Here is an 8,497-nt window from a genome sequence, read left to right on the forward strand (position 1 = left end):
TCTGAAAGGTCTTTTGTATGATATAAGCCTATTTGCAGGACTCAGAGTTTTAGTGTTTGCTACATTACAGGCCATTTGTTCTCTTGTGAGCCAAACGTGAAGCCCCACCTCCGTTAATGGTGTTTCCAGAAATAGGTTCTTAAGTCTTTGAAACCCAACATTTTGCCAGTTGGACAGTGTGTATACAATTGTCTTTATCAGCACCCGTTTGCCAATATTAAGTGTTTATGTATTTTCGGCATCATTTAAGGCACTCTTGTTTTAATAATGATTTTTTTTTCTCATATGAAACACGTTCCTGTCTGTGCTTTCTCAGCTACTGGGCAACACAGTAGTAAGAGAATTTCCAATGTTCTGCGGTGGAAGCTGTTTTTAATGTGGGACGATTTCTGTGAGACTGTTCCTGGTAATCTTGTCGGCATTAGGATCAGGGTGTGATTGCTGGCTGCTGCTCTTCTGCTGAATGGGACCACTCCAGTTTATAGTGAGGCCTTTGATTTTAAAAATGAGAAAACTGGAGCCAGACAAGTAGCGACTTGCTTAGGGCTTCAGATACAGTTGCTGCAAGCTGGAGTTTGAAGCCCAGACTTTTAAATTCTTAGTGCAGCAGGTGTTCCCTTGCGCCACGTTGTCTCTTTCTGACAGGGCTGCTTTATAAAAGGACTTTTACAAAAGCACCTGCAGCTTGTTAGCAGCTATGTACAACAAGCCTGTTGAGAGGCTGTAACTCCATCAGCGGTAGTTAGGCCTGATTAATAGAACTAGGTTTCTTCCATCCCACTACGCAACAGCACACAGGGTGGGTATTCTATCATCTCCAAATGAGAAGGAACAGATGTATTGTCAGGTCGTATATCATGGCTAGTCATTAGCCTTTATTATCATTATAAAAATGTTCATTTCTAAGCATACCTGGTATTTGGAAGTGTATTGTACCTTCAACACACTTCCAATGTTTCTTTTTCTTTTATTTATTTATTTTATTTTTTGAGACAGGGTTTTTCTGTGTAGCCCTGACTGTCCTGGAACTCACCAGGCTGACCTTGAGTCCAGAGATCTGCCTGCTTCTTTCTCCCAAGTGCTGGCATTAAAAGCACCAGTGCCCAGTGACATCCGTTGTTTCAAAGCAACACGACCCTGAATTGAACAACTGACGACTGTTGGTGTATGCTTGTATGAGAAGACTGAGTCTAGTGGACAGAAATGGAGGGACGGTGGTCCTAGGGGGAATTAAATACAGTTACTTCTCAAATCAATCCAGTAAATTCTCATCAGGGCTTCCTGTGTGTTTAACACTGGTTTAGGGACTGTGATTGGTAATTTTCATTTCAAGCAGTGTCTAAAGCTGTGCACCGGGTGTAGACATGTATCACTGTAATAAGACCTACACAATATGGGGCCAGTCAGCATCCCATCATGGACAGGGGTGGAGCTCATGAGATTCTGCCCCTTCCCGAAGAGCTACTGATACTAATGTTCAATAGCAGAAGGGGAGTCATTTTTATTAAAGGTCATTTTTATTAAGTTGTCCATGCTCTAGTAAGTAAGACTTCATCCGTATCATTCTAGCAACCCTCAACTAGAAAGGGCACAAGAAAGAAAAAAAAAATAGAGCAAACACAAGATACACAACTAGGGGGAATAGAGGAATGTATGAGGGCATAGGAAGGGTTAGAATAATCCATTGCCCAGGGCAACTAGCCGGCTTAACTGAATTCTTACATTTTCTCTAAATGTGGAGAAAAATAAATTGATAAGGTTGTTGATTAAACACTAAGTGGAAATGATAAAAAAAATAAATGTGAAAAAATAAGACTGTGGCAGCTTCGTGGTTCTCAGATTTTTAATTAGCAAATCAATAGCTTTCTCAGTTCTAGGTTCTTGTTATTCCTTGAGAATCCTGATACTCTGGAGTTTTCTTGATTTGGAGATTGTTGTGTGTCTGTGTACACATCTTAACTGATGGCTCATTTTTAACTCAACATTTCTCTTGGAGTCGATTTAATGGGAAGAAGCTTACTGCAGAACTGGGGAAGAGCTCTTGGGTGGCATTTGCACATATCTCTTTATAAAACCTATCTCCTAATGTCCAGTGATAGAGAAAAAAGGTTGATATTCCACTCAAATATCCACATTCTGCCACACTGGCCATCATACCATTGCCAAAGTTCACTTGATCAGGAGTGCTGGCCCTTCAGCTCTGCTTCTCCATCACCAATGGCTGCCACTTCCTCCTAATCTGCCCTTGCCCACACAGAGAAGGCATGCTTCATTCTTTCCCTTCTTTTTTTTTAATTATTTATTTATTATGTATACAATATCCTGTCTGCATGTATGCCTGAAGGCCAGAAGAGGGCACCAGACCTCATTACAGATGGATGTAAGCCACCATGCGGTTGCTAGGAATTGAACTCAGGACCTTTGGAAAGCAGGCAATGCTCAACCACTGAGCCATCTCTCCAGCCCTTTTACCTTCTTTTTTCTGACAGCTCTGACTCTGGAGTGTTCAACTCCACAGCTCGGGATAGCTGTGGATGTAGTCCAATGCAAAACTTACTTGAAATATTATGAGAAAAATTTTGCTGTTGTTGCTTCTTATTCTTTTGCAATTTTTTGTCACCCAGTTGTATTGTTCTTGAGTATGAACAATGATATATAAAATAAAATGAATGTATATGCTCACTATTTGGGCTGGTGTATGGCTTCCATTTCAGGGTAATGTGCAACTTCCAATGAGTATCTTCCAAGTTCATACTGTCTAAGTAGCACCATAACATGTTACACGTAGAGGCTGGAGAAATGGCTCAGTAGTTAAGAGGACTAGCTGCTTTTTTCAGAAGACTTTTTTTTTATTTCCAACACCCACCTGGGGGCTTACAACCAGTTGTCATTCCAGTCCCAGGGGATCCAATGACCTCTTCTGACCTGGATCCCTAGCACCCACATACACTGTGTGGGTCTGGCAGCCTGCTTGGGGAAGGTAGATATAAGCTGAAGAAAGCTGCCTAGCTAGACTAGCTGAATTGGTGAGCTCTGGGTCCAAGTGAGGCAGCACGGAAGCCACCTAGCTTCATTCTCTGTCCTATGCACACACACTTGAACCTGCACACATGTGCCTATGTACATGTAAACATGCATCCACCTGTGCATACAAACCATACACATGCAAAGAGAGTAAAATTAGCATCAAATTATTCAATAAGCACTTGAGAACTCATTCAGAATTACAACTACTCCTATCAAATCAAAAGACTCTTGCAACCAAACCCAAACTTGTATTTGATCTGACTCACATGGTGGAAGGAAGAGACTCACTCCTAACCTTCACACACTCACATGCAAACACACACACACACACACACACACACACACACACACACACACACTGTGGTACATGTGTCCCACTGTCTAAATAAATAAAGTATAATAAACAATTTAAAAATAACTATTGATGCACTAGTTTCTCAAATACTAAATACCCCATCATACAATATACTTTGATTATATCCATCCTTATTCCTCTCCCTAACTTCTCTCAGATTCATGCCTACCTCCCTTTCCCTCACTTCATATCTTTGTTGTTGTTGTTATAGACCCACCGTGATCATTTGTGCTGTCCATCTACTCCTGGGCGAGGGCCCATCCATAGGAGCACGGCATAAAGAAAACTGACTCTTCATTCTAAAACCAACCACCAACTGTCAATTGCTCCTCAGCTAGGGGTGGGGGCTCTCAAACGCCTTTCCCATCCACGTTAGGATGCTGATTCTCTAGATGGTGTGCAGGAATCCGCAGCTGCTGTGAGTTTATGAATGAGGCCGTCCTGCCGGGTCCAGAAGACACTGTCTTACTCCAGTCCTCCCCGACCTCTGTTCCCACAGTCTTCCTACCTCCTCTTCTTGTAATGGTCCCTGAAACTAGGGGATGAGGGGTGTGATATAGATCTGCTATTCCCTTTGACCTGTTGTGAGTTATTGTGTTAGCCACCAGTCACTGCATAAGGAATTTTTCTAATGAGTTGTGAGAACTTCCCTAATCTATGGGTTTAAAGTGATAGAAAGCTAGAGGGCAGTTTGATCCTGTGTCCAATTAGCAAAAATAATAGTAGTAGGTTCGGAAATTCCTGGGGCCTCTGAGCTCCCCAACTATGGGGTCTTGGCCAGACTTACAGCACCAGGCTGTGCTGTGGAGTGAACCTTAGCTGCAATCAGAAAGTGGCTGGTCACCCCTGACATATGTGCTAGTATTGTATTCAGGGTGTGATTTACACATTGATCATGGTTATAGCTGACAAGGTTCTCAGAGGGGGAACTGTTGATGACTTCTCGCCATCCCCAGCAGCCTGCTTACCTACTTAGCATCCTCCAGGACAATAAAAGCTTCCAGGAGGGAGGAAGCATCCTGGTCAGTACCAGTTTCTTCTCCATGACCTGTGACCCATTTTCCTTTATAATAATTTTCATTTTCTTTATTAGTGATATTTGGGACCTGGTCCACAATTTAAAAAGACTCTAACATGGCCCTGTGTAATTAGAATTATTATGTGAAAACTTTTTCTTATCTCTGGTGGTAACTATCACAAAAATTACACACAGATCTTGGTTTGCTTGTTTTTACTCATCAATTTTTGTTGATGTTTATATATTTAATGTGTAGTTCAAGACAATTCTTTTTATTTATTTATCTTAAAAGATGGTGCATTAATTTCTTTTATATGTATGAGTATTTTGACTGCATGTATCCAGAGGCATGCATGCATACACTGCTCATGCTGGCCAAAAGAGAAACATTAGATCTCCTTAATTATAAACAGGTGCGAGTTGCCCTGTGGGGGGCTGAGACTTGAACCCTGTCCTCTGGAAGAGCCGTCAGTGCTTTAAACCCCTGAGCCATCTCTCCAGCCCTATGCCAACTGTTTATCCAATGTGGCCAAGAGAAGCTAATAGTTTAGATAACCCCTATCTAGCTCACATCAAATTTTGATTTCCCTGTCCCGCATATAGTTAGTTAATTCAACTTGTGCCTAAGCTGGCATGTTGAGTCCGTGGACTACAACTGAACACAAAAGAGCACAGTATCAAGCCAGTCGTACATATGTAGGTGACTTCAGGACCAGCTTTTATAGTTAGCTGTTGCCAGGATCACAACAGAATCAAGGAAGAAAGCTCAACTGTCTGGAGTTAGAGTACCTGACAAAAAAGCTGGAATTAAAGTGTTTAGCCTATAGTCACATACTGGGATGGTATTAGCAAGACACTAAGAGTGGAGGAGATGGCGTTGGCTTCCTCAGTTCCACTTCCCCACTGCAATTGTGCACAGGCAGAGGGTAGATTAACGTAGGCACTAGGATGGACTCACTCTTCAGACTAGCTGCTTGGAGCATTCAGATGCTCGCTGGGGTATTGTACATAGCAGTCCTGCCAATGGTCATTTGTGTTCTTTTGAGCTAAATCAGATGCATAGCCTTCATTCAAGGTGTGTCCAGAAATGGATTTATAAGGGGCTAAGTTTGCACAGTTTTTCTTTGAGTTCTTCATGAGGATGCATTGGCAGATGAACCCGAAGCACTCTGTCCAGGGCCTCAGGTTCTAAGATCAGGGGTGGTGAAAGTGCCTAGGCTTGGAAAGACAATGCTAGTACAGCTGGCCAGACTTCCTGGTTTGGGACTGCAGCTCCTTTCAAAATCAGCAGTGCATTCACAGTGCTGAGACTGCTGTGGGGAGGGCACTTTTTCCAACAGAGACTCCTAGGCAAAGCCTTTGCAGCGGTCAGGCTTACATGCACACACACACACACACACACACACACACACGCACGCACGCACGCAAGCACGCACGCACGCACACACGCACACACACACGCACACATGAGGCAATTTTTGGGTGGAAGATTTATTTATGCTTATGGTTTGAGAGATCACGGTCAGTCATGGCGGAGGAGGAGACTCAGGACAGTGCTGACGTGACTATGAAGCTACCTGCACTCATCCAGGCAGATCAGGAAGTAGAGCTGGGGCAGGAAATAGGCCAAGATATATACTCCATGCCCTGACCTCCAGCTGTCTACTTCTTTCGCTTAAGCACTCCCACCTAGAGTGTTTAGAGCACCTTTATACAGCTTCATCAGACCAAGCATTGAAGCATTACTGCAGGGTAGGGGAGCATTTGACATTCAAACCGTAACAGTAACCCCCTATGCCAGTTTGTAATGGAAATGCAAAACGAGAACTGCATATTACTTGAATTTCTTATTGCTGCAGTAAGAAATTACCATGCGTTTAGTAGTTGAAATAACACACATTCATGATCTCATTGGCTTTGGGGTTCAGAAGTATGAGATGGGGATAACTTGATTAAAAATCAAAGAGTCTACAAGGCTGTGCACCTTTAAGGAGTGCATTCTTTTCCATCTTTTTAGCTTATGGAGGTTTCTTGCATTCCTTGGCTCTTGGTTCCCTTAGACCCTCAAAACTAACAATAATACCAGTTGATTGTCACATCCATTATTTCTCCTGTCTCTCTCTTCCACATTGAAGGAATCTATGATCACATTTGATCTGCTCAGATAATACACCTCCCTCCACCTCAAGGTCAGCAGCATATTAGTCACTTTCTGAAAAGTCTAGGTTAGGATGTGGACAAGTCCCTTGTGTGTAGGGTTGGGGTTTACTCCAATAGTCTACAGTGACGGAAGCATTTTTAATGCATGCCTCTCACTTCCATGTATTTATTTATATTTATTCTCTCTGTGTGTGTATGTGTGTATGTGTGTGTGCGCATGTTGTTCAAGTGTGCATGTGTGTGTCATGTATCATAACATGCCAGTGGAGATCTGAGGACAACTTGGAGGGATCAGTTTTCTCCTTCTCTACTGCTAGTCCCTAGGATGGATCTTCAGGCTTCAAGTCTTCGGGCTTGGCTGGAAACACCTTTCCTGCTGAGTCATCTCATCTACCTCCTTGCTGGAAATCTTTTATTCTTCCTTTTATTAAACAGATTTTTTTCTCATACAGTATCGTCTAAATACAGTTTCCCCTCCATTTACTCTTCCCAGTTCTTTTCCTTCTCCACTCCTATCTGGAACTATTTCATTCTGCCTCTCATTACAAAAGAACGGTCTTCTAGGAGATAACAGCAAAACACAGCAAAATAAAATATAATAAGATAAAATGAAACCTTCACACTGAAGTTAGACAAAGCAACCCAAAAGGCAGAAAACAACCCTAAGAGAAGGTATAAAAATCAGAGACCCACTCATTCACACATTCAAGAGTCCCGTAACAGCACTAAACTGAAAGCTATAGTATATATGCAGAGGACCTGGCGCGGACCTGTGTAGACCCTGTGATTGCTGCCTCAGTCTCTGTGAGTTCTTATGGGTTTGCTCAGTTGATTTAGGGGGCCTTGTTCTGATGTCCTCCATCTCCTCTGTCTCTTCCACTCATTCTGCCTTTTCTTCGGTAGAATTCCCTGAGCTCTAAGGGGAGGGATTCGATAGAGACATCTCATTTATAGCTGTGTGAGTCAAAGTTTAGAAAGGGATGAGATAATGTCTCGCTGTGGTCTCTGTTTGTTCCAATCTGCTGCAGGAGGAAGCCTCTCTGATGGTGGCTGAATAAGGCACCAATCTATGAGTACAGCAGAATATCCTTAGAAGTCATAAAAAAAAAAAAAAAAAAAAAAAACGACCAGTTGTTGGGACTGCGGATCACCAGACGCAGAATTTCTTGTAAACAACTTGTTTTCCTCTGCTTTGAGCAGCCTGCAGCTGCTCTGAGCATGAGACCCTGATGGCAGGGGAGTGGTGGGTTCTGATGGGTCTGCAGCTGAAAGATCCTGAGAGCTGGGACATGGCCAGAGCCCAATATAAGCTGCCTCTGAGCACAATAAAGTGGGCATTCTTGTCTCAAGGATGTCCCCATGGCCCCATCGGTCTGTCTGTCTCTGTGTTTGTATGTTTTTAAATTTTCACCCTTGCTCTCATAGCATGTAGCAAGTAGAGCACGGATGGAACCAGTGTAGTTTTACAACCATTAGTATTTGGTTTTACCCCGTGTCTCTGAGCTATCTAGACTCAGGTTCTTGGTCACCCAGTGGGCTTTAAGTCAAGTCATACATCAGTAGGTTACTCCCACAGGGTTTGTGACACTGTAGCCTTAGCACATCTCCCTCTTTATGTGGAGGCTTCATTAGGATCACCTTTATAAATCACAGGAAGTTCTCAGTGCGCTAGGTTTCCACACCACCTTTCAAGTGCTCTTCAAATCTGCGTGTCTCTCCCCCTCACTCCCCCCTCTACCCCATCTTCCTTTCCCCTTCGCACCTGATTCTCCCATTCTCATTCCCTCTTCCACCCATAAAATATATTCCATTTATCCCTCCCAGGGAGATCCATGTGTCTCCCCATTGTCCCATCCTGTATGCCTAACTCCTCTGGATCTATGGATTGTGGCATGATTATCATTTATTTAATAGTTAGCCTAATAGTTAACCTCATT

This window comes from Alexandromys fortis, unplaced genomic scaffold (assembly GCF_014885135.2).
Source record: "Alexandromys fortis isolate MF-2015 unplaced genomic scaffold, M_Fortis_MF-2015_v1.1 scaffold_211, whole genome shotgun sequence".
Lineage (NCBI taxonomy): Eukaryota > Metazoa > Chordata > Mammalia > Rodentia > Cricetidae > Alexandromys > Alexandromys fortis.